Here is a 25,443-nt window from a genome sequence, read left to right on the forward strand (position 1 = left end):
CACATAGCCACTTTACACGTCTGTCTACCTGTCCGTCTATCTGCCAGTCTGTCTGTCTGTTCGTCCATGCATACGTCCGTGCGTCCATCTGCAGAACACTCAAAGTACCGCCATCTCGCATACCCTGTGGCACATAGCCGCTTTACATGTCCATCTACCTGTCCGTCTGTCTGCCAGTCTGTCTGTCTGTCCGTCCATGCATCTTTCGTGCGTCAATCTAGATAACACTCTGAGTACCACCATCTCGCGCGTCGTATACCCTGTGGCACATACCCGCTTTACGCGTCCGTCTACCTGTCCGTCTGTCTGCCAGCCTGTCTGTCTGTTCGTCCGTGAATCCGTCCGTGCGTCCATCTAGAGAACACTCAAAGTACCGCCATCTCGCATACCCTGTGGCACATACCCGCTTTACGCGTCCGTCTACCTGTCCGTCTGTCTGCCAGCCTGTCTGTCTGTTCGTCCATGCGTCCATCCGTGCGTCCATCTAGAGAACACTCTGAGTACCACCATCTCGCGCGTCGTATACCCTGTGGCACATAGCCACTTTACACGTCTGTCTACCTGTCCGTCTGCCTGCCAGGCTGTCTGTCTGTTCGTCCGTGCATCCGTCCGTGCGTCAATCAAGAGAACACTCAAAGTACCGCCATCTCGAATACCCTGTGGCACATACCCACTTTACACGTCTGTCTACCTGTCCGCCTGTCTGCCAGTCTGTCTGTCTGTCCGTCCGTGCGTCTGTCCGTGCTTCCATCTAGAGAACACTCAAAGTACCGCCATCTCGCATACCCTGTGGCACATAGGCACTTCACACGTCCGTGTACCTGTCCGTCTGTCTGCCAGTCTGTCTGTCTGTCCGTCCGTGCGTCCGTCCGTGCGTCCATCTAGAGAACACTCAAAGTACCGCCATCTCGCATACCCTATGGCACATAGCCACTTTACACATCCGTCTACCTGTCCGTCTGTCTCTCAGTCTGTCCGTCCATGTATCCATCAGTGCGTCCTTCTAGAGAACACTCAAAGTACCGCCATCTCGCATACCCTGTGGCACATAGCCACTTTACACGTCCGTCAACCTGTCCATCTGTCTGGCAGTCTGTCTGTGTTCGTCCATGCGTCTGTCCGTGCGTCAATCTAGATAGAGAACACTCTGAGTACCACCATCTCGCGCGTTGTATACTCTGTGGCACATAGCCACTTTACACATCTGTCTACCTGTCCGGCTGTATGCCAGCTTGTCTGTCTATCCGTCCGTGCGTCCGTCTGTGCGTCCATCTAGAGAACACTCAAAGTACTGCCATCTCGCATACCCTGTGGCACATAGCCACTTTAAACGTCCGTCTACCTGTCCGTTTGTCTGCCAGTCTATCTGTCTGTCCGTCCGGGCATCCGTCCGTGCGTCCTTCTAGAGAACACTCAAGGTACCCCCATCCCGCATACCCTGTGGCACATAGCCACTTTACACGCCTGTCTACCTGTCCGTCTATCTGCCAGTCTGTCTGTCTGTTCGTCCATGCATACGTCCGTGCGTCCATCTGCAGAACACTCAAAGTACCGCCATCTCGCATACCCTGTGGCACATAGCCGCTTTACATGTCCATCTACCTGTCCGTCTGTCTGCCAGTCTGTCTGTCTGTCCGTCCATGCATCTTTCGTGCGTCAATCTAGATAACACTCTGAGTACAACCATCTCGCGCGTCGTATACCCTGTGGCACATACCCGCTTTACGCGTCCGTCTACCTGTCCGTCTGTCTGCCAGCCTGTCTGTCTGTTCGTCCATGCGTCCGTCCGTGCATCCATCTAGAGAACACTCTGAGTACCACCATCTCGCGCGTCGTATACCCTGTGGCACATAGCCACTTTACACGTCTGTCTACCTGTCCGTCTGCCTGCCAGCCTGTCTGTCTATTCGTCCGTGCATCCGTCCGTGCGTCCATCTAGAGAACACTCAAAGTACCGTCATCTCGCATACCCTGTGGCACATAACCACTTTACAAGTCCGTCCACCTGTCTGTCTGTCTGCCACTCTTTCTGTCTGTTCGTCCGTGCGTCCGTCCGTGCTTCCATCTAGAGAACACTCAAAGTACCGCCTTCTCGCATACCCTGCGGCACATAGGCACTTTACACGTCCGTCTACCTGTCCATCTGTCTGCCAGTCTGTCTGTCCGTCCGTGCGTCAATCTAGAGAACACTCAAAGTACCGCCATCTCGAATACCCTGTGGCACATGCCCACTTTACGCGTCCGTCTACCTGTCCGCCTGCCTGCCAGTCTGTCTATCTGTCCGCCCGTGCGTCCGTCCGTGCGTCCATCTAGAGAACACTCTGAGTACCACCATCTCGCGCGTCGTATACCCTGTGGCACATGCCCACTTTACGCGTCCGTCTACCTTTCCGTCTGTCTGCCAGTCTGTCTTTCTGTCCGTCCATGCGTCCGTTCGTGCGTGAATCTAGAGAACACTCCGAGTACCGCCATCTCGCGCGTCGAATACCTTGTGTCATATACCCGCTTTACGGGTCCGTCTACCTGCCCGTCTGTCTGCCAGCCTGTCTGTCTGTTCGTCTATGCGCCCGTCTGTGCGTCCATCTAGAGAACACTCAAAGTACCGCCATCTCGCATATTCTGTGGCTAATAGCCGCTTTACGCGTCCGTCTACTTTTCCGTCTGTCTGCCAGTCTGTGTTTCTGTCCGTCCATGCATCCGTTCGTGCGTGAATCTAGAGAACACTCCGAGTACCGCCATCTCGCGCGTCGTATACCCTGTGTCACATACCCGCTTTACGCGTCCGTCTACCTGTCGGTCTGTCTACCAGTCTGTCTGTCTGTCCGTCCCTGCGTCCATCCGTGCGTCCATCTAGAGAACACTCAAAGTACCGCCATCTCGCATACCCTGTGGCCCATAGCCGGTTACACGTCCGTCTACCTGTCCGTCTGTCTTCCAGTCTGGTTGTCTCCATCCATGCGTCCGTTCGTGCGTCAATCTAGAGAACACGCAAAGTACCGCCATCTCGCATACCCTGCGGCACATAGCCACTTTAAACGTCCGTCTACCTGTCCGTCTGTCTGCCAGTCTATCTGTCTGTCCGTCCGGGCATCCGTCCGTGCGTCCTTCTAGAGAACACTCAAAGTACCCTTATCTCGCATACCCTGTGGCACATAGCCACTTTACACGTCTGTCTACCTGTCCGTCTATCTGCCAGTCTGTCTGTCTGTTCGTCCATGCATACGTCCGTGCGTCCATCTGCAGAACACTCAAAGTACCGCCATCTCGCATACCCTTTGGCACATAGCCGCTTTACATGTCCATCTACCTGTCCGTCTGTCTGCCAGTCTGTCTGTCTGTCCGTCCATGCATCTTTCGTGCGTCAATCTAGAGAACACTCTGAGTACCACCATCTCGCGCGTCGTATACCCTGAGGCACATACCCGCTTTACGCGTCCGTCTACCTGTCCGTCTGTCTGCCAGCCTGTCTGTCTGTTCGTCCATGCGTCCGTCCGTGCGTCCATCTAGAGAACACTCTGAGTACCACCATCTCGCGCGTCGTATACCCTGTGGCACATAGCCACTTTACACGTCTGTCTACCTGTCCGTCTGCCTGCCAGGCTGTCTGTCTGTTCGTCCGTGCATCCGTCCGTGCGTCCATCTAGAGAACACTCAAAGTACCGTCATCTCGCATACCCTGTGGCACATAACCACTTTACAAGTCTGTCCACCTGTCTTTCTGTCTGCCACTCTTTCTGTCTGTTCGTCCGTTCGTCCGTCCGTGCTTCCATCTAGAAAGACTCAAAGTACCGCCTTCTGGCATACCCTGCGGCACATAGGCAATTTACACGTCTGTCTACCTGTCCGTCTGTCTGCCAGTCTGTCTGTCCGTCCGTGCGTCCGTCCGTGCGTCAATCTAGAGAACACTCAAAGTACCGCCATCTCGAATACCCTGTGGCACATAGCCGCTTTACACGTCCGTCTACCTGTCCGTCTGTCTGCCAGTCGGTCTGTCTCTCCGTCCATGCGTCCGTTCGTGCGTCAATCTAGAGAACACTAAAAATACCGCCATCTCGAATACCCTGTGGCACATACCCACTTTACACGTCTGTCTACCTGTCCGTCTGTCTGGCAGTCTGTCTGTGTTCGTCCATGCGTCTGTCCGTGCGTCAATCTAGAGAACACTCTGAGTACCACCATCTCGCGCGTTGTATACTCTGTGGCACATAGCCACTTTACACATCTGTCTACCTGTCCGGCTGTCTGCCAGCTTGTCTGTCTATCCGTCCGTGCGTCCGTCTGTGCGTCCATCTAGAGAACACTCAAATACTGCCATCTCGCATACCCTGTGGCACATAGCCACTTTAAACGTCCGTCTACCTGTCCGTCTGTCTGCCAGTCTATCTGTCTGTCCGTCCGGGCATCCGTCCGTGCGTCCTTCTAGAGAACACTCAAGGTACCCCCATCCCGCATACCCTGTGGCACATAGCCACTTTACACGTCTGTCTACCTGTCCGTCTATCTGCCAGTCTGTCTGTCTGTTCGTCCATGCATACGTCCGTGCGTCCATCTGCAGAACACTCAAAGTACCGCCATCTCGCATACCCTGTGGCACATAGCCGCTTTACATGTCCATCTACCTGTCCGTCTGTCTGCCAGTCTGTCTGTCTGTCCGTCCATGCATCTTTCGTGCGTCAATCTAGATAACACTCTGAGTACCACCATCTCGCGCGTCGTATACCCTGTGGCACATACCCGCTTTACGCGTCCGTCTACCTGTCCGTCTGTCTGCCAGCCTGTCTGTCTGTTCGTCCGTGAATCCGTCCGTGCGTCCATCTAGAGAACACTCAAAGTACCGCCATCTCGCGCGTTGTATACTCTGTGGCACATAGCCACTTTACACATCTGTCTACCTGTCCGGCTGTCTGCCAGCTTGTCTGTCTATCCGTCCGTGCGTCCGTCTGTGCGTCCATCTAGAGAACACTCAAAGTACTGCCATCTCGCATACCCTGTGGCACATAGCCACTTTAAACGTCCGTCTACCTGTCCGTCTGTCTGCCAGTCTATCTGTCTGTCCGTCCGGGCATCCGTCCGTGCGTCCTTCTAGAGAACACTCAAGGTACCCCCATCCCGCATACCCTGTGGCACATAGCCACTTTACACGTCTGTCTACCTGTCCGTCTATCTGCCAGTCTGTCTGTCTGTTCGTCCATGCATACGTCCGTGCGTCCATCTGCAGAACACTCAAAGTACCGCCATCTCGCATACCCTTTGGCACATAGCCGCTTTACATGTCCATCTACCTGTCCGTCTGTCTGCCAGTCTGTCTGTCTGTCCGTCCATGCATCTTTCGTGCGTCAATCTAGAGAACACTCTGAGTACCACCATCTCGCGCGTCGTATACCCTGAGGCACATACCCGCTTTACGCGTCCGTCTACCTGTCCGTCTGTCTGCCAGCCTGTCTGTCTGTTCGTCCATGCGTCCGTCCGTGCGTCCATCTAGAGAACACTCTGAGTACCACCATCTCGCGCGTCGTATACCCTGTGGCACATAGCCACTTTACACGTCTGTCTACCTGTCCGTCTGCCTGCCAGGCTGTCTGTCTGTTCGTCCGTGCATCCGTCCGTGCGTCCATCTAGAGAACACTCAAAGTACCGTCATCTCGCATACCCTGTGGCACATAACCACTTTACAAGTCTGTCCACCTGTCTTTCTGTCTGCCACTCTTTCTGTCTGTTCGTCCGTTCGTCCGTCCGTGCTTCCATCTAGAAAGACTCAAAGTACCGCCTTCTGGCATACCCTGCGGCACATAGGCAATTTACACGTCTGTCTACCTGTCCGTCTGTCTGCCAGTCTGTCTGTCCGTCCGTGCGTCCGTCCGTGCGTCAATCTAGAGAACACTCAAAGTACCGCCATCTCGCATACCCTGTTGCACATAGCCACTTTACACGTCCGTCTACCTGTCCGTCTGTCTGGCAGTCTGTCTGTGTTCGTCCATGCGTCTGTCCGTGCGTCAATCTAGAGAACACTCTGAGTACCACCATCTCGCGCGTTGTATACTCTGTGGCACATAGCCACTTTACACATCTGTCTACCTGTCCGGCTGTCTGCCAGCTTGTCTGCCTATCCGTCCGTGCGTCCGTCTGTGCGTCCATCTAGAGAACACTCAAATACTGCCATCTCGCATACCCTGTGGCACATAGCCACTTTAAACGTCCGTCTACCTGTCCGTCTGTCTGCCAGTCTATCTGTCTGTCCGTCCGGGCATCCGTCCGTGCGTCCTTCTAGAGAACACTCAAGGTACCCCCATCCCGCATACCCTGTGGCACATAGCCACTTTACACGTCTGTCTACCTGTCCGTCTATCTGCCAGTCTGTCTGTCTGTTCGTCCATGCATACGTCCGTGCGTCCATCTGCAGAACACTCAAAGTACCGCCATCTCGCATACCCTGTGGCACATAGCCGCTTTACATGTCCATCTACCTGTCCGTCTGTCTGCCAGTCTGTCTGTCTGTCCGTCCATGCATCTTTCGTGCGTCAATCTAGATAACACTCTGAGTACCACCATCTCGCGCGTCGTATACCCTGTGGCACATACCCGCTTTACGCGTCCGTCTACCTGTCCGTCTGTCTGCCAGCCTGTCTGTCTGTTCGTCCGTGCATCCGTCCGTGCGTCCATCTAGAGAACACTCAAAGTACCGCCATCTCGCGCGTTGTATACTCTGTGGCACATAGCCACTTTACACATCTGTCTACCTGTCCGGCTGTCTGCCAGCTTGTCTGTCTATCCGTCCGTGCGTCCGTCTGTGCGTCCATCTAGAGAACACTCAAAGTACTGCCATCTCGCATACCCTGTGGCACATAGCCACTTTAAACGTCCGTCTACCTGTCCGTCTGTCTGCCAGTCTATCTGTCTGTCCGTCCGGGCATCCGTCCGTGCGTCCTTCTAGAGAACACTCAAGGTACCCCCATCCCGCATACCCTGTGGCACATAGCCACTTTACACGTCTGTCTACCTGTCCGTCTATCTGCCAGTCTGTCTGTCTGTTCGTCCATGCATACGTCCGTGCGTCCATCTGCAGAACACTCAAAGTACCGCCATCTCGCATACCCTGTGGCACATAGCCGCTTTACATGTCCATCTACCTGTCCGTCTGTCTGCCAGTCTGTCTGTCTGTCCGTCCATGCATCTTTCGTGCGTCAATCTAGATAACACTCTGAGTACCACCATCTCGCGCGTCGTATACCCTGTGGCACATAGCCACTTTACACGTCTGTCTACCTGTCCGTCTGCCTGCCAGCCTGTCTGTCTATTCGTCCGTGCATCCGTCCGTGCGTCCATCTAGAGAACACTCAAAGTACCGTCATCTCGCATACCCTGTGGCACATAACCACTTTAAAAGTCCGTCCACCTGTCTGTCTGTATGCCACTCTTTCTGTCTGTTCGTCCGTGCGTCCGTCCGTGCTTCCATCTAGAGAACACTCAAAGTACCGCCTTCTCGCATACCCTGCGGCACATAGGCACTTTACACGTCCGTCTACCTGTCCATCTGTCTGCCAGTCTGTCTGTTCGTCCGTGCGTCAATCTAGAGAACACTCAAAGTACCGCCATCTCGAATACCCTGTGGCACATAGCCGCTTTACACGTCCGTCTACCTGTCCGTCTGTCTGCCAGTCTGTCTGTCTGTCCGTCCGGGCATCCGTCCGTGCGTCCTTCTAGAGAACACGCAAAATACCGCCATCTCGCATACCCTGTGGCACATAGCCACTTTACACGTCTGTCTACCTGTGCGTCTATCTGCCAGTCTGTCTGTCTGTTCATCCATGCATACGTCCGTGCGTCCATCTGCAGAACACTCAAAGTACCGCCATCTCGCATACCCTGCGGCACATAGCCGCTTTACATGTCCATCTACCGGTCCGTCTGTCTGCCAGTCTGTCTGTCTGTCCGTCCATGCATCTTTCGTGCGTCAATCTAGAGAACACTCTGAGTACCACCATCTCGCGCGTTGTATACCCTGTGGCACATACCCGCTTTACGCATTCGTCTACCTGTCCGTCTGTCTGCCAACCTGTCTGTCTGTTTGTCCATGCGTCCGTCCGTGCGTCCATCTAGAGAACACTCTGAGTACCACCATCTCGCGCGTCGTATACTCTGTGGCACATAGCCACTTTACACGTCTGTCTACCTGTCCGTCTGCCTGCCAGCTTGTCTGTCTGTCCGTCCATGCATCCGTCCGTGCGTCCATCTAGAGAACACTCAAAGTACCGCCATCTCGCATACCCTATGGCACATAGCCACTTTACACATCCGTCTACCTGTCCGTCTGTCTCCCAGTCTGTCTGTCTGTCCGTCCATGTGTCCATCAGTGCGTCCTTCTAGAGAACACTCAAAGTACCGCCATCTCGCATACCCTGTGGCACATAGCCACTTAACACGTCCGTCTACCTGTCCGTCTGTCTGGCAGTCTGTCTGTGTTCGTCCATGCGTCTGTCCGTGCGTCAATCTAGAGAACACTCTGAGTACCACCATCTCGCGCGTCGTATACTCTGTGGCACATAGCCACTTTACACATCTGTCTACCTGTCCGGCTGTCTGCCAGCTTGTCTGTCTATCCGTCCGTGCGTCCGTCTGTGCGTCCATCTAGAGAACCCTCAAAGTACTGCCATCTCGCATACCCTGTGGCACATAGCCACTTTAAACGTCCGTCTACCTGTCCGTCTGTCTGCCAGTCTATCTGTCTGTCCGTCCGGGCATCCGTCCGTGCGTCCTTCTAGAGAACACTCAAAGTACCCCATCTCGCATACCCTGTGGCACATAGCCACTTTACACGTCTGTCTACCTGTCCGTCTATCTGCCAGTCTGTCTGTCTGTTCGTCCATGCATACGTCCGTGCGTCCATCTGCAGAACACTCAAAGTACCGCCATCTCGCATACCCTGTGGCACATAGCCGCTTTACATGTCCATCTACCTGTCCGTCTGTCTGCCAGTCTGTCTGTCTGTCCGTCCATGCATCTTTCGTGCGTCAATCTAGAGAACACTCTGAGTACCACCATCTCGCGCGTCGTATACCCTGTGGCACATACCCGCTTTACGCGTCCGTCTACCTGTCCGTCTGTCTGCCAGCCTGTCTGTCTGTTCGTCCATGCGTCCGTCCGTGCGTCCATCTAGAGAACACTCTGAGTACCACCATCTCGCGCGTCGTATACCCTGTGGCACATAGCCACTTTACACGTCTGTCTACCTGTCCGTCTGTCTGCCAGTCTGTCTGTCTCTCCGTCCATGCGTCCATTCGTGCGTCAATCTAGAGAACACTAAAAATACCGCCATCTCGAATACCCTGTGGCACATACCCACTTTACACGTCTGTCTACCTGTCCGCCTGTCTGCCAGTCTGTCTGTCTGTCCGTCCGTGCGTCTGTCCGTGCTTCCATCTATAGAACACTCAAAGTACCGCCACCTCGCCTACCCTGTGGCACATTGCCGGTTTACATGTCTGTCTACCTGTCCGTCTGTCTGCCAGTCTGTCTTTCTGTCCGTCCATGCGTCCGTTCGTGCGTGAATCTAGAGAACACTCCGAGTACCGCCATCTCGCGCGTCGTATACCTTGTGTCATATACCCGCTTTACGCGTCCGTCTACCTGCCCGTCTGTCTGCCAGCCTGTCTGTCTGTTCGTCTATGCGCCCGTCTGTGCGTCCATCTAGAGAACACTCAAAGTACCGCCATCTCGCATATTCTGTGGCTAATAGCCGGTTTACACGTCCGTCTACCTGTCCGTCTGTCTGCCAGTATGTCTTTTTGTCCATCCATGCATCCGTCCGTGCGTCCATCTAGAGAACACTCTGAGTACCACCATCTCGCGCGTCATATACCCTGTGGCACATAACCACTTTACAAGTCCGTCCACCTGTCCGTCTGTCTGCCACTCTTTCTGTCTGTCCGTCCGTGCGTCCATTTATGGAGCACTCAAAGTACCGCCATCTCGCATACGCTGTGGCACATAACCACTTTACAAGTCCGTCCACCTGTCTGTCTGTCTGCCACTCTTTCTGTCTGTCCGTCCGTCCGTCTGTCCGTGCTTCCATCTAGAGAACACTCAAAGTACCGCCATCTCGCATACCATGTGGCACATAGGCACTTTACACGTCCGTCTACCTGTCCGTCTGTCTGTCAGTCTGTCTGTCTGTTCGTCCATGCGTCCATTCGTGCGTCCTTCTAGAGAACACTCAAAGTACCACCATCTCGCATACCCTGTGGCACATAGACACCTCAAACGTCCGTCTACCTGTCCGTCTGTCTGCAAGTCTATCTGTCTGTCCGTCCGGGCATCCGTCCGTGCGTCCTTCTAGAGAACACTCAAAGTACCGCCATCTCGCATACCCTGTGGCACATAGCCACTTTACATGTCTGTCTACCTGTCCGTCTATCTGCCAGCCTGTCTGTCTGTTCGTCCATGCATACGTCCGTGCGTCCATCTGCAGAACACTCAAAGTACCGCCATCTCGCATACCCTGTGGCACATAGCCACTTTACACGTCCGTCTACCTGTCTGTCTGTCTGCCAGTCTGTCTGTTTCCCGTCCATGCGTCCATTCGTGCTTCAATCTAGAGAACACGCAAAGTACCGCCATCTCGCATACCATGTGGCACATAGCCACTTTGCATGTCCGTCTACCTCTCCGTCTGTCTCCCAGTCTGTCTAACTGTCCGTCCATGTGTCCGTCCGTGCGTCCATCTAGAGGATACGCAAAGTACCGCCATCTCGCATACCCTGTGGCACATAGCCGGTTTACACGTCCGTCTACCTGTCCGTCTGTCTGCAGTCTGTTGATCTCTCCGTCCATGCGTCTGTTCGAGCGTCAATCTAGAGAACACCCTGAGTACCACCATCTCGCGCGTCGTATACCCTGTGGTACATACCATCTTTACGCGTCGGTCTACCTCTGCGTTTGTCAGCCAGTCTGGCTGTCTGTTCGTCCATGCGTCCATTCGTGCGTCCTTCTAGAGAACACTCAAAGTACCGCCATCTCGCATACCCTGTGGCACATAGCCACTTTACATGTCTGTCTACCTGTCCGTCTATCTGCCAGCCTGTCTGTCTGTTCGTCCATGCATACGTCCGTGCGTCCATCTGCAGAACACTCAAAGTACCGCCATCTCGCATACCCTGTGGCACATAGCCACTTTACACGTCCGTCTACCTGTCTGTCTGTCTGCCAGTCTGTCTGTTTCCCGTCCATGCGTCCATTCGTGCTTCAATCTAGAGAACACGCAAAGTACCGCCATCTCGCATACCATGTGGCACATAGCCACTTTACACGTCAGTCTACCTGTCAGTCTCTCTGGCAGTCTGTCTGTCTGTCAAACCGTGCGTCCGTCCGTGCGTCCATCTAGAGAACACTCAAAGTACCACCATCTCGCATACCCTATGGCACATAGCCACTTTACACATCCGTCTACCTGTCCGTCTGTCTCCCATCTGTGCGTCTGTCCGTGTCCGTCCGTGCGTCCATCTAGAGAACACTCAAAGTACCGCCATCTCGCATACCCTGTGGCACATTGCCGGTTTACACGTCCGTCTACCTGTAAGTCTGTCTGTCTGTCCATCCGTGCGTCCGTCCGTGCGTCCATCTAGAGAACACTCAAAGTACCGCCATCTCGCATACCCTATGGCACATAGCCACTTTACACATCCGTCTACCTGTCCGTCTGTCTCCCAGTCCGTGTGTCTGCCCGTGTCCGTCCGTGCGTCCATCTAGAGAACACTCAAAGTACCGCCATCTCGCATATTCTGTGGCTAATAGCCGCTTTACGCGTCCGTCTACCTTTCCGTCTGTCTGCCAGTCTGTGTTTCTGTCCGTCCATGCGTCCGTTCGTGCGTGAATCTAGAGAACACTCCGAGTACCGCCATCTCGCGCGTCGTATACCCTGTGTCACATACCCGCTTTACGCGTCCGTCTAACTGCCCGTCTGTCTGCCAGCCTGTCTGTTCGTCTATGCGCCCGTCCGTGCGTCCATCTAGAGAACACTCAAAGTACCGCCATCTCGCATATTCTGTGGCATATAGCCGCTTTACACGTCCGTCTACCTGTCGGTCTGTCTGCCAGTCTGTCTGTCTGTCCGTCCCTGCGTCCATCCGTGCGTCCACCTAGAGAACACTCAAAGTACCGCCATCTCGCATACCCTGTGGCACATAGCCGGTTTACACGTCCGTCTACCTGTCCGTCTGTCTTCCAGTCTGGTTGTCTCCATCCATGCGTCCGTTCGTGCGTCAATCTAGAGAACACGCAAAGTACCGCCATCTCGCATACCCTGTGGCACATAGCCACTTTACACGTTCGTCTACCTGTCCGTCTGTCTGCCAGTCTGTCTGTGTTCGTCCGTGCGTCCGTCCATGCGTCCATATAGAGAACACACAAAGTACCGCCATCTCGCATACCCTGTGGCACATAGCCACTTTACACGTCCGTCTACCTGTCCGTCTGTCTGCCAGTCTGTCTGTGTTCGTCCATGCGTCTGTCCGTGCGTCAATCTAGAGAACACTCTGAGTACCACCATCTCGCGCGTTGTATACTCTGTGGCACATAGCCACTTTACACATCTGTCTACCTGTCCGGCTGTCTGCCAGCATGTCTGTCTATCCGTCCGTGCGTCCGCCTGTGCGTCCATCTAGAGAACACTCAAAGTACCGCCATCTCGCATACCCTGTGGCACATAGCCGGTTTACACGTCCGTCTACCTGTCCGTCTGTCTTCCAGTCTGTCTGTCTCCGTCCATGCGTCCGTTCGTGCGTCAATCTGGAGAACAAGCAAAGTACCGCCATCTCGCATACCCTGTGGCACATAGCCACTTTACACGTCCGTCTACCTGTCCGTCTGTCTGCCAGTCTGTCTGTGTTCCTCCGTGCGTCCGTCCATTCGTCCATCTAGAGAACACGCAAAGTACCGCCATCTCGCATACCCTGTGGCACATAGCCGGTTTACACGTCCGTCTACCTGTCCGTCTGTCTGCAGTCTGTTGATCTCTCCGTCCATGCGTCTGTTCGAGCGTCAATCTAGAGAACACCCTGAGTACCACCATCTCGCGCGTCGTATACCCTGTGGTACATACCATCTTTACGCGTCGGTCTACCTCTGCGTTTGTCAGCCAGTCTGGCTGTCTGTTCGTCCATGCGTCCATTCGTGCGTCCTTCTAGAGAACACTCAAAGTACCACCATCTCGCATACCCTGTGGCAGATAGCCACTGTACACGTCCGTCTACCTGTCCGTCTGTCTGCCAGTCTGTCTGTCTGTCCGTCCGGGCATCCGTCCGTGCGTCCTTCTAGAGAACACGCAAAATACCGCCATCTCGCATACCCTGTGGCACATAGCCACTTTACACGTCTGTCTACCTGTGCGTCTATCTGCCAGTCTGTCTGTCTGTTCATCCATGCATACGTCCGTGCGTCCATCTGCAGAACACTCAAAGTACCGCCATCTCGCATACCCTGCGGCACATAGCCGCTTTACATGTCCATCTACCTGTCCGTCTGTCTGCCAGTCTGTCTGTCTGTCCGTCCATGCATCTTTCGTGCGTCAATCTATAGAACACTCTGAGTACCACCATCTCGCGCGTTGTATACCCTGTGGCACATACCCGCTTTACGCATTCGTCTACCTGTCCGTCTGTCTGCCAGCCTGTCTGTCTGTTTGTCCATGCGTCCGTCCGTGCGTCCATCTAGAGAACACTCTGAGTACCACCATCTCGCGCGTCGTATACCCTGTGGCACATAGCCACTTTACACGTCTGTCTACCTGTCCGTCTGCCTGCCAGCTTGTCTGTCTGTCCGTCCATGCATCCGTCCGTGCGTCCATCTAGAGAACACTCAAAGTACCGCCATCTCGCATACCCTGTGGCACATAACCACTTTACAAGTCTGTCCACCTGTCTTTCTGTCTGCCACTCTTTCTGTCTGTTCGTCCGTTCGTCCGTCCGTGCTTCCATCTAGAAAGACTCAAAGTACCGCCTTCTGGCATACCCTGCGGCACATAGGCAATTTACACGTCTGTCTACCTGTCCGTCTGTCTGCCAGTCTGTCTGTCCGTCCGTGCGTCCGTCCGTGCGTCAATCTAGAGAACACTCAAAGTACCGCCATCTCGAATACCCTGTGGCACATAGCCGCTTTACACGTCCGTCTACCTGTCCGTCTGTCTGCCAGTCGGTCTGTCTCTCCGTCCATGCGTCCGTTCGTGCGTCAATCTAGAGAACACTAAAAATACCGCCATCTCGAATACCCTGTGGCACATACCCACTTTACACGTCTGTCTACCTGTCCGTCTGTCTGGCAGTCTGTCTGTGTTCGTCCATGCGTCTGTCCGTGCGTCAATCTAGAGAACACTCTGAGTACCACCATCTCGCGCGTTGTATACTCTGTGGCACATAGCCACTTTACACATCTGTCTACCTGTCCGGCTGTCTGCCAGCTTGTCTGTCTATCCGTCCGTGCGTCCGTCTGTGCGTCCATCTAGAGAACACTCAAATACTGCCATCTCGCATACCCTGTGGCACATAGCCACTTTAAACGTCCGTCTACCTGTCCGTCTGTCTGCCAGTCTATCTGTCTGTCCGTCCGGGCATCCGTCCGTGCGTCCTTCTAGAGAACACTCAAGGTACCCCCATCCCGCATACCCTGTGGCACATAGCCACTTTACACGTCTGTCTACCTGTCCGTCTATCTGCCAGTCTGTCTGTCTGTTCGTCCATGCATACGTCCGTGCGTCCATCTGCAGAACACTCAAAGTACCGCCATCTCGCATACCCTGTGGCACATAGCCGCTTTACATGTCCATCTACCTGTCCGTCTGTCTGCCAGTCTGTCTGTCTGTCCGTCCATGCATCTTTCGTGCGTCAATCTAGATAACACTCTGAGTACCACCATCTCGCGCGTCGTATACCCTGTGGCACATACCCGCTTTACGCGTCCGTCTACCTGTCCGTCTGTCTGCCAGCCTGTCTGTCTGTTCGTCCGTGAATCCGTCCGTGCGTCCATCTAGAGAACACTCAAAGTACCGCCATCTCGCGCGTTGTATACTCTGTGGCACATAGCCACTTTACACATCTGTCTACCTGTCCGGCTGTCTGCCAGCTTGTCTGTCTATCCGTCCGTGCGTCCGTCTGTGCGTCCATCTAGAGAACACTCAAAGTACTGCCATCTCGCATACCCTGTGGCACATAGCCACTTTAAACGTCCGTCTACCTGTCCGTCTGTCTGCCAGTCTATCTGTCTGTCCGTCCGGGCATCCGTCCGTGCGTCCTTCTAGAGAACACTCAAGGTACCCCCATCCCGCATACCCTGTGGCACATAGCCACTTTACACGTCTGTCTACCTGTCCGTCTATCTGCCAGTCTGTCTGTCTGTTCGTCCATGCATACGTCCGTGCGTCCATCTGCAGAACACTCAAAGTACCGCCATCTCGCATACCCTTTGGCACATAGCCGCTTTACATGTCCATCTACCTGTCCGTCTGTCTGCCAGTCTGTCTGTCTGTCCGTCCATGCATCTTTCGTGCGTCAATCTAGAGAACACTCTGAGTACCACCATCTCGCGCGTCGTATACCCTGAGGCACATACCCGCTTTACGCGTCCGTCTACCTGTCCGTCTGTCTGCCAGCCTGTCTGTCTGTTCGTCCATGCGTCCGTCCGTGCGTCCATCTAGAGAACACTCTGAGTACCACCATCTCGCGCGTCGTATACCCTGTGGCACATAGCCACTTTACACGTCTGTCTACCTGTCCGTCTGCCTGCCAGGCTGTCTGTCTGTTCGTCCGTGCATCCGTCCGTGCGTCCATCTAGAGAACACTCAAAGTACCGTCATCTCGCATACCCTGTGGCACATAACCACTTTACAAGTCTGTCCACCTGTCTTTCTGTCTGCCACTCTTTCTGTCTGTTCGTCCGTTCGTCCGTCCGTGCTTCCATCTAGAAAGACTCAAAGTACCGCCTTCTGGCATACCCTGCGGCACATAGGCAATTTACACGTCTGTCTACCTGTCCGTCTGTCTGCCAGTCTGTCTGTCCGTCCGTGCGTCCGTCCGTGCGTCAATCTAGAGAACACTCAAAGTACCGCCATCTCGAATACCCTGTGGCACATAGCCGCTTTACACGTCCGTCTACCTGTCCGTCTGTCTGCCAGTCGGTCTGTCTCTCCGTCCATGCGTCCGTTCGTGCGTCAATCTAGAGAACACTAAAAATACCGCCATCTCGAATACCCTGTGGCACATACCCACTTTACACGTCTGTCTACCTGTCCGTCTGTCTGGCAGTCTGTCTGTGTTCGTCCATGCGTCTGTCCGTGCGTCAATCTAGAGAACACTCTGAGTACCACCATCTCGCGCGTTGTATACTCTGTGGCACATAGCCACTTTACACATCTGTCTACCTGTCCGGCTGTCTGCCAGCTTGTCTGCCTATCCGTCCGTGCGTCCGTCTGTGCGTCCATCTAGAGAACACTCAAATACTGCCATCTCGCATACCCTGTGGCACATAGCCACTTTAAACGTCCGTCTACCTGTCCGTCTGTCTGCCAGTCTATCTGTCTGTCCGTCCGGGCATCCGTCCGTGCGTCCTTCTAGAGAACACTCAAGGTACCCCCATCCCGCATACCCTGTGGCACATAGCCACTTTACACGTCTGTCTACCTGTCCGTCTATCTGCCAGTCTGTCTGTCTGTTCGTCCATGCATACGTCCGTGCGTCCATCTGCAGAACACTCAAAGTACCGCCATCTCGCATACCCTGTGGCACATAGCCGCTTTACATGTCCATCTACCTGTCCGTCTGTCTGCCAGTCTGTCTGTCTGTCCGTCCATGCATCTTTCGTGCGTCAATCTAGATAACACTCTGAGTACCACCATCTCGCGCGTCGTATACCCTGTGGCACATACCCGCTTTACGCGTCCGTCTACCTGTCCGTCTGTCTGCCAGCCTGTCTGTCTGTTCGTCCGTGCATCCGTCCGTGCGTCCATCTAGAGAACACTCAAAGTACCGCCATCTCGCGCGTTGTATACTCTGTGGCACATAGCCACTTTACACATCTGTCTACCTGTCCGGCTGTCTGCCAGCTTGTCTGTCTATCCGTCCGTGCGTCCGTCTGTGCGTCCATCTAGAGAACACTCAAAGTACTGCCATCTCGCATACCCTGTGGCACATAGCCACTTTAAACGTCCGTCTACCTGTCCGTCTGTCTGCCAGTCTATCTGTCTGTCCGTCCGGGCATCCGTCCGTGCGTCCTTCTAGAGAACACTCAAGGTACCCCCATCCCGCATACCCTGTGGCACATAGCCACTTTACACGTCTGTCTACCTGTCCGTCTATCTGCCAGTCTGTCTGTCTGTTCGTCCATGCATACGTCCGTGCGTCCATCTGCAGAACACTCAAAGTACCGCCATCTCGCATACCCTGTGGCACATAGCCGCTTTACATGTCCATCTACCTGTCCGTCTGTCTGCCAGTCTGTCTGTCTGTCCGTCCATGCATCTTTCGTGCGTCAATCTAGATAACACTCTGAGTACCACCATCTCGCGCGTCGTATACCCTGTGGCACATAGCCACTTTACACGTCTGTCTACCTGTCCGTCTGCCTGCCAGCCTGTCTGTCTATTCGTCCGTGCATCCGTCCGTGCGTCCATCTAGAGAACACTCAAAGTACCGTCATCTCGCATACCCTGTGGCACATAACCACTTTAAAAGTCCGTCCACCTGTCTGTCTGTATGCCACTCTTTCTGTCTGTTCGTCCGTGCGTCCGTCCGTGCTTCCATCTAGAGAACACTCAAAGTACCGCCTTCTCGCATACCCTGCGGCACATAGGCACTTTACACGTCCGTCTACCTGTCCATCTGTCTGCCAGTCTGTCTGTTCGTCCGTGCGTCAATCTAGAGAACACTCAAAGTACCGCCATCTCGAATACCCTGTGGCACATAGCCGCTTTACACGTCCGTCTACCTGTCCGTCTGTCTGCCAGTCTGTCTGTCTGTCCGTCCGGGCATCCGTCCGTGCGTCCTTCTAGAGAACACGCAAAATACCGCCATCTCGCATACCCTGTGGCACATAGCCACTTTACACGTCTGTCTACCTGTGCGTCTATCTGCCAGTCTGTCTGTCTGTTCATCCATGCATACGTCCGTGCGTCCATCTGCAGAACACTCAAAGTACCGCCATCTCGCATACCCTGCGGCACATAGCCGCTTTACATGTCCATCTACCGGTCCGTCTGTCTGCCAGTCTGTCTGTCTGTCCGTCCATGCATCTTTCGTGCGTCAATCTAGAGAACACTCTGAGTACCACCATCTCGCGCGTTGTATACCCTGTGGCACATACCCGCTTTACGCATTCGTCTACCTGTCCGTCTGTCTGCCAACCTGTCTGTCTGTTTGTCCATGCGTCCGTCCGTGCGTCCATCTAGAGAACACTCTGAGTACCACCATCTCGCGCGTCGTATACTCTGTGGCACATAGCCACTTTACACGTCTGTCTACCTGTCCGTCTGCCTGCCAGCTTGTCTGTCTGTCCGTCCATGCATCCGTCCGTGCGTCCATCTAGAGAACACTCAAAGTACCGCCATCTCGCATACCCTATGGCACATAGCCACTTTACACATCCGTCTACCTGTCCGTCTGTCTCCCAGTCTGTCTGTCTGTCCGTCCATGTGTCCATCAGTGCGTCCTTCTAGAGAACACTCAAAGTACCGCCATCTCGCATACCCTGTGGCACATAGCCACTTAACACGTCCGTCTACCTGTCCGTCTGTCTGGCAGTCTGTCTGTGTTCGTCCATGCGTCTGTCCGTGCGTCAATCTAGAGAACACTCTGAGTACCACCATCTCGCGCGTCGTATACTCTGTGGCACATAGCCACTTTACACATCTGTCTACCTGTCCGGCTGTCTGCCAGCTTGTCTGTCTATCCGTCCGTGCGTCCGTCTGTGCGTCCATCTAGAGAACCCTCAAAGTACTGCCATCTCGCATACCCTGTGGCACATAGCCACTTTAAACGTCCGTCTACCTGTCCGTCTGTCTGCCAGTCTATCTGTCTGTCCGTCCGGGCATCCGTCCGTGCGTCCTTCTAGAGAACACTCAAAGTACCCCATCTCGCATACCCTGTGGCACATAGCCACTTTACACGTCTGTCTACCTGTCCGTCTATCTGCCAGTCTGTCTGTCTGTTCGTCCATGCATACGTCCGTGCGTCCATCTGCAGAACACTCAAAGTACCGCCATCTCGCATACCCTGTGGCACATAGCCGCTTTACATGTCCATCTACCTGTCCGTCTGTCTGCCAGTCTGTCTGTCTGTCCGTCCATGCATCTTTCGTGCGTCAATCTAGAGAACACTCTGAGTACCACCATCTCGCGCGTCGTATACCCTGTGGCACATACCCGCTTTACGCGTCCGTCTACCTGTCCGTCTGTCTGCCAGCCTGTCTGTCTGTTCGTCCATGCGTCCGTCCGTGCGTCCATCTAGAGAACACTCTGAGTACCACCATCTCGCGCGTCGTATACCCTGTGGCACATAGCCACTTTACACGTCTGTCTACCTGTCCGTCTGTCTGCCAGTCTGTCTGTCTCTCCGTCCATGCGTCCATTCGTGCGTCAATCTAGAGAACACTAAAAATACCGCCATCTCGAATACCCTGTGGCACATACCCACTTTACACGTCTGTCTACCTGTCCGCCTGTCTGCCAGTCTGTCTGTCTGTCCGTCCGTGCGTCTGTCCGTGCTTCCATCTATAGAACACTCAAAGTACCGCCACCTCGCCTACCCTGTGGCACATTGCCGGTTTACATGTCTGTCTACCTGTCCGTCTGTCTGCCAGTCTGTCTGTCTGTCCGTCCATGCATCTGTTCGTGCGTCAATCTAGAGAACACTCTTAGTACCACCATCTCGCGCGTCGTATACCCTGTGGCACATGCCCACTTTACGCGTCCGTCTACCTGTCCGCCTGCCTGCCAGTCTGTCTATCTGTCCGCCCGTGCGTCCGTCCGTGCGTCCATCTAGAGAACACTCTGAGTACCACCATCTCGCGCGTCGTATACCCTGTGGCACATGCCCACTTGACGCGTCCGTCTACCTTTCCGTCTGTCTGCCAGTCTGTCTTTCTGTCCGTCCATGCGTCCGTTCGTGCGTGAATCTAGAGAACACTCCGAGTACCGCCATCTCGCGCGTCGTATACCTTGTGTCATATACCCGCTTTACGCGTCCGTCTACCTGCCCGTCTGTCTGCCAGCCTGTCTGTCTGTTCGTCTATGCGCCCGTCTGTGCGTCCATCTAGAGAACACTCAAAGTACCGCCATCTCGCATATTCTGTGGCTAATAGCCGGTTTACACGTCCGTCTACCTGTCCGTCTGTCTGCCAGTATGTCTTTTTGTCCATCCATGCATCCGTCCGTGCGTCCATCTAGAGAACACTCTGAGTACCACCATCTCGCGCGTCATATACCCTGTGGCACATAACCACTTTACAAGTCCGTCCACCTGTCCGTCTGTCTGCCACTCTTTCTGTCTGTCCGTCCGTGCGTCCATTTATGGAGCACTCAAAGTACCGCCATCTCGCATACGCTGTGGCACATAACCACTTTACAAGTCCGTCCACCTGTCTGTCTGTCTGCCACTCTTTCTGTCTGTCCGTCCGTCCGTCTGTCCGTGCTTCCATCTAGAGAACACTCAAAGTACCGCCATCTCGCATACCATGTGGCACATAGGCACTTTACACGTCCGTCTACCTGTCCGTCTGTCTGTCAGTCTGTCTGTCTGTTCGTCCATGCGTCCATTCGTGCGTCCTTCTAGAGAACACTCAAAGTACCACCATCTCGCATACCCTGTGGCACATAGACACCTCAAACGTCCGTCTACCTGTCCGTCTGTCTGCAAGTCTATCTGTCTGTCCGTCCGGGCATCCGTCCGTGCGTCCTTCTAGAGAACACTCAAAGTACCGCCATCTCGCATACCCTGTGGCACATAGCCACTTTACATGTCTGTCTACCTGTCCGTCTATCTGCCAGCCTGTCTGTCTGTTCGTCCATGCATACGTCCGTGCGTCCATCTGCAGAACACTCAAAGTACCGCCATCTCGCATACCCTGTGGCACATAGCCACTTTACACGTCCGTCTACCTGTCTGTCTGTCTGCCAGTCTGTCTGTTTCCCGTCCATGCGTCCATTCGTGCTTCAATCTAGAGAACACGCAAAGTACCGCCATCTCGCATACCATGTGGCACATAGCCACTTTGCATGTCCGTCTACCTCTCCGTCTGTCTCCCAGTCTGTCTAACTGTCCGTCCATGTGTCCGTCCGTGCGTCCATCTAGAGGATACGCAAAGTACCGCCATCTCGCATACCCTGTGGCACATAGCCGGTTTACACGTCCGTCTACCTGTCCGTCTGTCTGCAGTCTGTTGATCTCTCCGTCCATGCGTCTGTTCGAGCGTCAATCTAGAGAACACCCTGAGTACCACCATCTCGCGCGTCGTATACCCTGTGGTACATACCATCTTTACGCGTCGGTCTACCTCTGCGTTTGTCAGCCAGTCTGGCTGTCTGTTCGTCCATGCGTCCATTCGTGCGTCCTTCTAGAGAACACTCAAAGTACCGCCATCTCGCATACCCTGTGGCACATAGCCACTTTACATGTCTGTCTACCTGTCCGTCTATCTGCCAGCCTGTCTGTCTGTTCGTCCATGCATACGTCCGTGCGTCCATCTGCAGAACACTCAAAGTACCGCCATCTCGCATACCCTGTGGCACATAGCCACTTTACACGTCCGTCTACCTGTCTGTCTGTCTGCCAGTCTGTCTGTTTCCCGTCCATGCGTCCATTCGTGCTTCAATCTAGAGAACACGCAAAGTACCGCCATCTCGCATACCATGTGGCACATAGCCACTTTACACGTCAGTCTACCTGTCAGTCTCTCTGGCAGTCTGTCTGTCTGTCAAACCGTGCGTCCGTCCGTGCGTCCATCTAGAGAACACTCAAAGTACCACCATCTCGCATACCCTATGGCACATAGCCACTTTACACATCCGTCTACCTGTCCGTCTGTCTCCCATCTGTGCGTCTGTCCGTGTCCGTCCGTGCGTCCATCTAGAGAACACTCAAAGTACCGCCATCTCGCATACCCTGTGGCACATTGCCGGTTTACACGTCCGTCTACCTGTAAGTCTGTCTGTCTGTCCATCCGTGCGTCCGTCCGTGCGTCCATCTAGAGAACACTCAAAGTACCGCCATCTCGCATACCCTATGGCACATAGCCACTTTACACATCCGTCTACCTGTCCGTCTGTCTCCCAGTCCGTGTGTCTGCCCGTGTCCGTCCGTGCGTCCATCTAGAGAACACTCAAAGTACCGCCATCTCGCATATTCTGTGGCTAATAGCCGCTTTACGCGTCCGTCTACCTTTCCGTCTGTCTGCCAGTCTGTGTTTCTGTCCGTCCATGCGTCCGTTCGTGCGTGAATCTAGAGAACACTCCGAGTACCGCCATCTCGCGCGTCGTATACCCTGTGTCACATACCCGCTTTACGCGTCCGTCTAACTGCCCGTCTGTCTGCCAGCCTGTCTGTTCGTCTATGCGCCCGTCCGTGCGTCCATCTAGAGAACACTCAAAGTACCGCCATCTCGCATATTCTGTGGCATATAGCCGCTTTACACGTCCGTCTACCTGTCGGTCTGTCTGCCAGTCTGTCTGTCTGTCCGTCCCTGCGTCCATCCGTGCGTCCACCTAGAGAACACTCAAAGTACCGCCATCTCGCATACCCTGTGGCACATAGCCGGTTTACACGTCCGTCTACCTGTCCGTCTGTCTTCCAGTCTGGTTGTCTCCATCCATGCGTCCGTTCGTGCGTCAATCTAGAGAACACGCAAAGTACCGCCATCTCGCATACCCTGTGGCACATAGCCACTTTACACGTTCGTCTACCTGTCCGTCTGTCTGCCAGTCTGTCTGTGTTCGTCCGTGCGTCCGTCCATGCGTCCATATAGAGAACACACAAAGTACCGCCATCTCGCATACCCTGTGGCACATAGCCACTTTACACGTCCGTCTACCTGTCCGTCTGTCTGCCAGTCTGTCTGTGTTCGTCCATGCGTCTGTCCGTGCGTCAATCTAGAGAACACTCTGAGTACCACCATCTCGCGCGTTGTATACTCTGTGGCACATAGCCACTTTACACATCTGTCTACCTGTCCGGCTGTCTGCCAGCATGTCTGTCTATCCGTCCGTGCGTCCGCCTGTGCGTCCATCTAGAGAACACTCAAAGTACCGCCATCTCGCATACCCTGTGGCACATAGCCGGTTTACACGTCCGTCTACCTGTCCGTCTGTCTTCCAGTCTGTCTGTCTCCGTCCATGCGTCCGTTCGTGCGTCAATCTGGAGAACAAGCAAAGTACCGCCATCTCGCATACCCTGTGGCACATAGCCACTTTACACGTCCGTCTACCTGTCCGTCTGTCTGCCAGTCTGTCTGTGTTCCTCCGTGCGTCCGTCCATTCGTCCATCTAGAGAACACGCAAAGTACCGCCATCTCGCATACCCTGTGGCACATAGCCGGTTTACACGTCCGTCTACCTGTCCGTCTGTCTGCAGTCTGTTGATCTCTCCGTCCATGCGTCTGTTCGAGCGTCAATCTAGAGAACACCCTGAGTACCACCATCTCGCGCGTCGTATACCCTGTGGTACATACCATCTTTACGCGTCGGTCTACCTCTGCGTTTGTCAGCCAGTCTGGCTGTCTGTTCGTCCATGCGTCCATTCGTGCGTCCTTCTAGAGAACACTCAAAGTACCACCATCTCGCATACCCTGTGGCAGATAGCCACTGTACACGTCCGTCTACCTGTCCGTCTGTCTGCCAGTCTGTCTGTCTGTCCGTCCGGGCATCCGTCCGTGCGTCCTTCTAGAGAACACGCAAAATACCGCCATCTCGCATACCCTGTGGCACATAGCCACTTTACACGTCTGTCTACCTGTGCGTCTATCTGCCAGTCTGTCTGTCTGTTCATCCATGCATACGTCCGTGCGTCCATCTGCAGAACACTCAAAGTACCGCCATCTCGCATACCCTGCGGCACATAGCCGCTTTACATGTCCATCTACCTGTCCGTCTGTCTGCCAGTCTGTCTGTCTGTCCGTCCATGCATCTTTCGTGCGTCAATCTATAGAACACTCTGAGTACCACCATCTCGCGCGTTGTATACCCTGTGGCACATACCCGCTTTACGCATTCGTCTACCTGTCCGTCTGTCTGCCAGCCTGTCTGTCTGTTTGTCCATGCGTCCGTCCGTGCGTCCATCTAGAGAACACTCTGAGTACCACCATCTCGCGCGTCGTATACCCTGTGGCACATAGCCACTTTACACGTCTGTCTACCTGTCCGTCTGCCTGCCAGCTTGTCTGTCTGTCCGTCCATGCATCCGTCCGTGCGTCCATCTAGAGAACACTCAAAGTACCGCCATCTCGCATACCCTGTGGCACATAACCACTTTACAAGTCCGTCCACCTGTCTGTCTGTCTGCAACTCTTTGTGTCTGTCCGTCCGTGCGTCCGTCCGTGCTTCCATCTAGAGAACACTCAAAGTACCGCCTTCTCGCATACCCTGCGGCACATAGGCACTTTACACGTCCGTCTACCTGTCCGTCTGTCTGCCAGTCTGTCTGTCCGTCCGTGCGTCCGTCCGTGCGTCAAACTAGAGAACACTCAAAGTACCGCCATCTCGAATACCCTGTGGCACATAGCCGCTTTACACGTCCGTCTACCTGTCCGTCTGTCTGTCAGTCTGTCTGTCTCTCCGTCCATGCGTCCGTTCGTGCGTCAATCTAGAGAACACTAAAAATACCGCCATCTCGAATACCCTGTGGCACATACCCACTTTACACGTCTGTCTACCTGTCCGCCTGTCTGCCAGTCTGTCTGTCTGTCCGTCCGTGTGTCTGTCTGTGCTTCCATCTAGAGAACACTCAAAGTACCGCCATCTCGCATACCCTGTGGCACATAGGCACTTTACACGTCCGTGTACCTGTCCGTCTGTCTGCCAGTCTGTCTGTCTGTCCGTCCATGCATCCGTCCGTGCGTCCATTTAGAGAACACTCAAAGTACCGCCATCTCGCATACCCTATGGCACATAGCCACTTTACACATCCGTCTACCTGTCCGTCTGTCTCCCAGTCTGTCTGTCTGTCCGTCCATGTGTCCATCAGTGCGTCCTTCTAGAGAACACTCAAAGTACCGCCATCTCGCATACCCTGTGGCACATAGCCACTTAACACGTCCGTCTACCTGTCCGTCTGTCTGGCAGTCTGTCTGTGTTCGTCCATGCGTCTGTCCGTGCGTCAATCTAGAGAACACTCTGAGTACCACCATCTCGCGCGTTGTATACTCTGTGGCACATAGCCACTTTACACATCTGTCTACCTGTCCGGCTGTCTGCCAGCTTGT

This window comes from Rhipicephalus microplus, unplaced genomic scaffold (genome assembly GCF_043290135.1).
Source record: "Rhipicephalus microplus isolate Deutch F79 unplaced genomic scaffold, USDA_Rmic scaffold_13, whole genome shotgun sequence".
Lineage (NCBI taxonomy): Eukaryota > Metazoa > Arthropoda > Arachnida > Ixodida > Ixodidae > Rhipicephalus > Rhipicephalus microplus.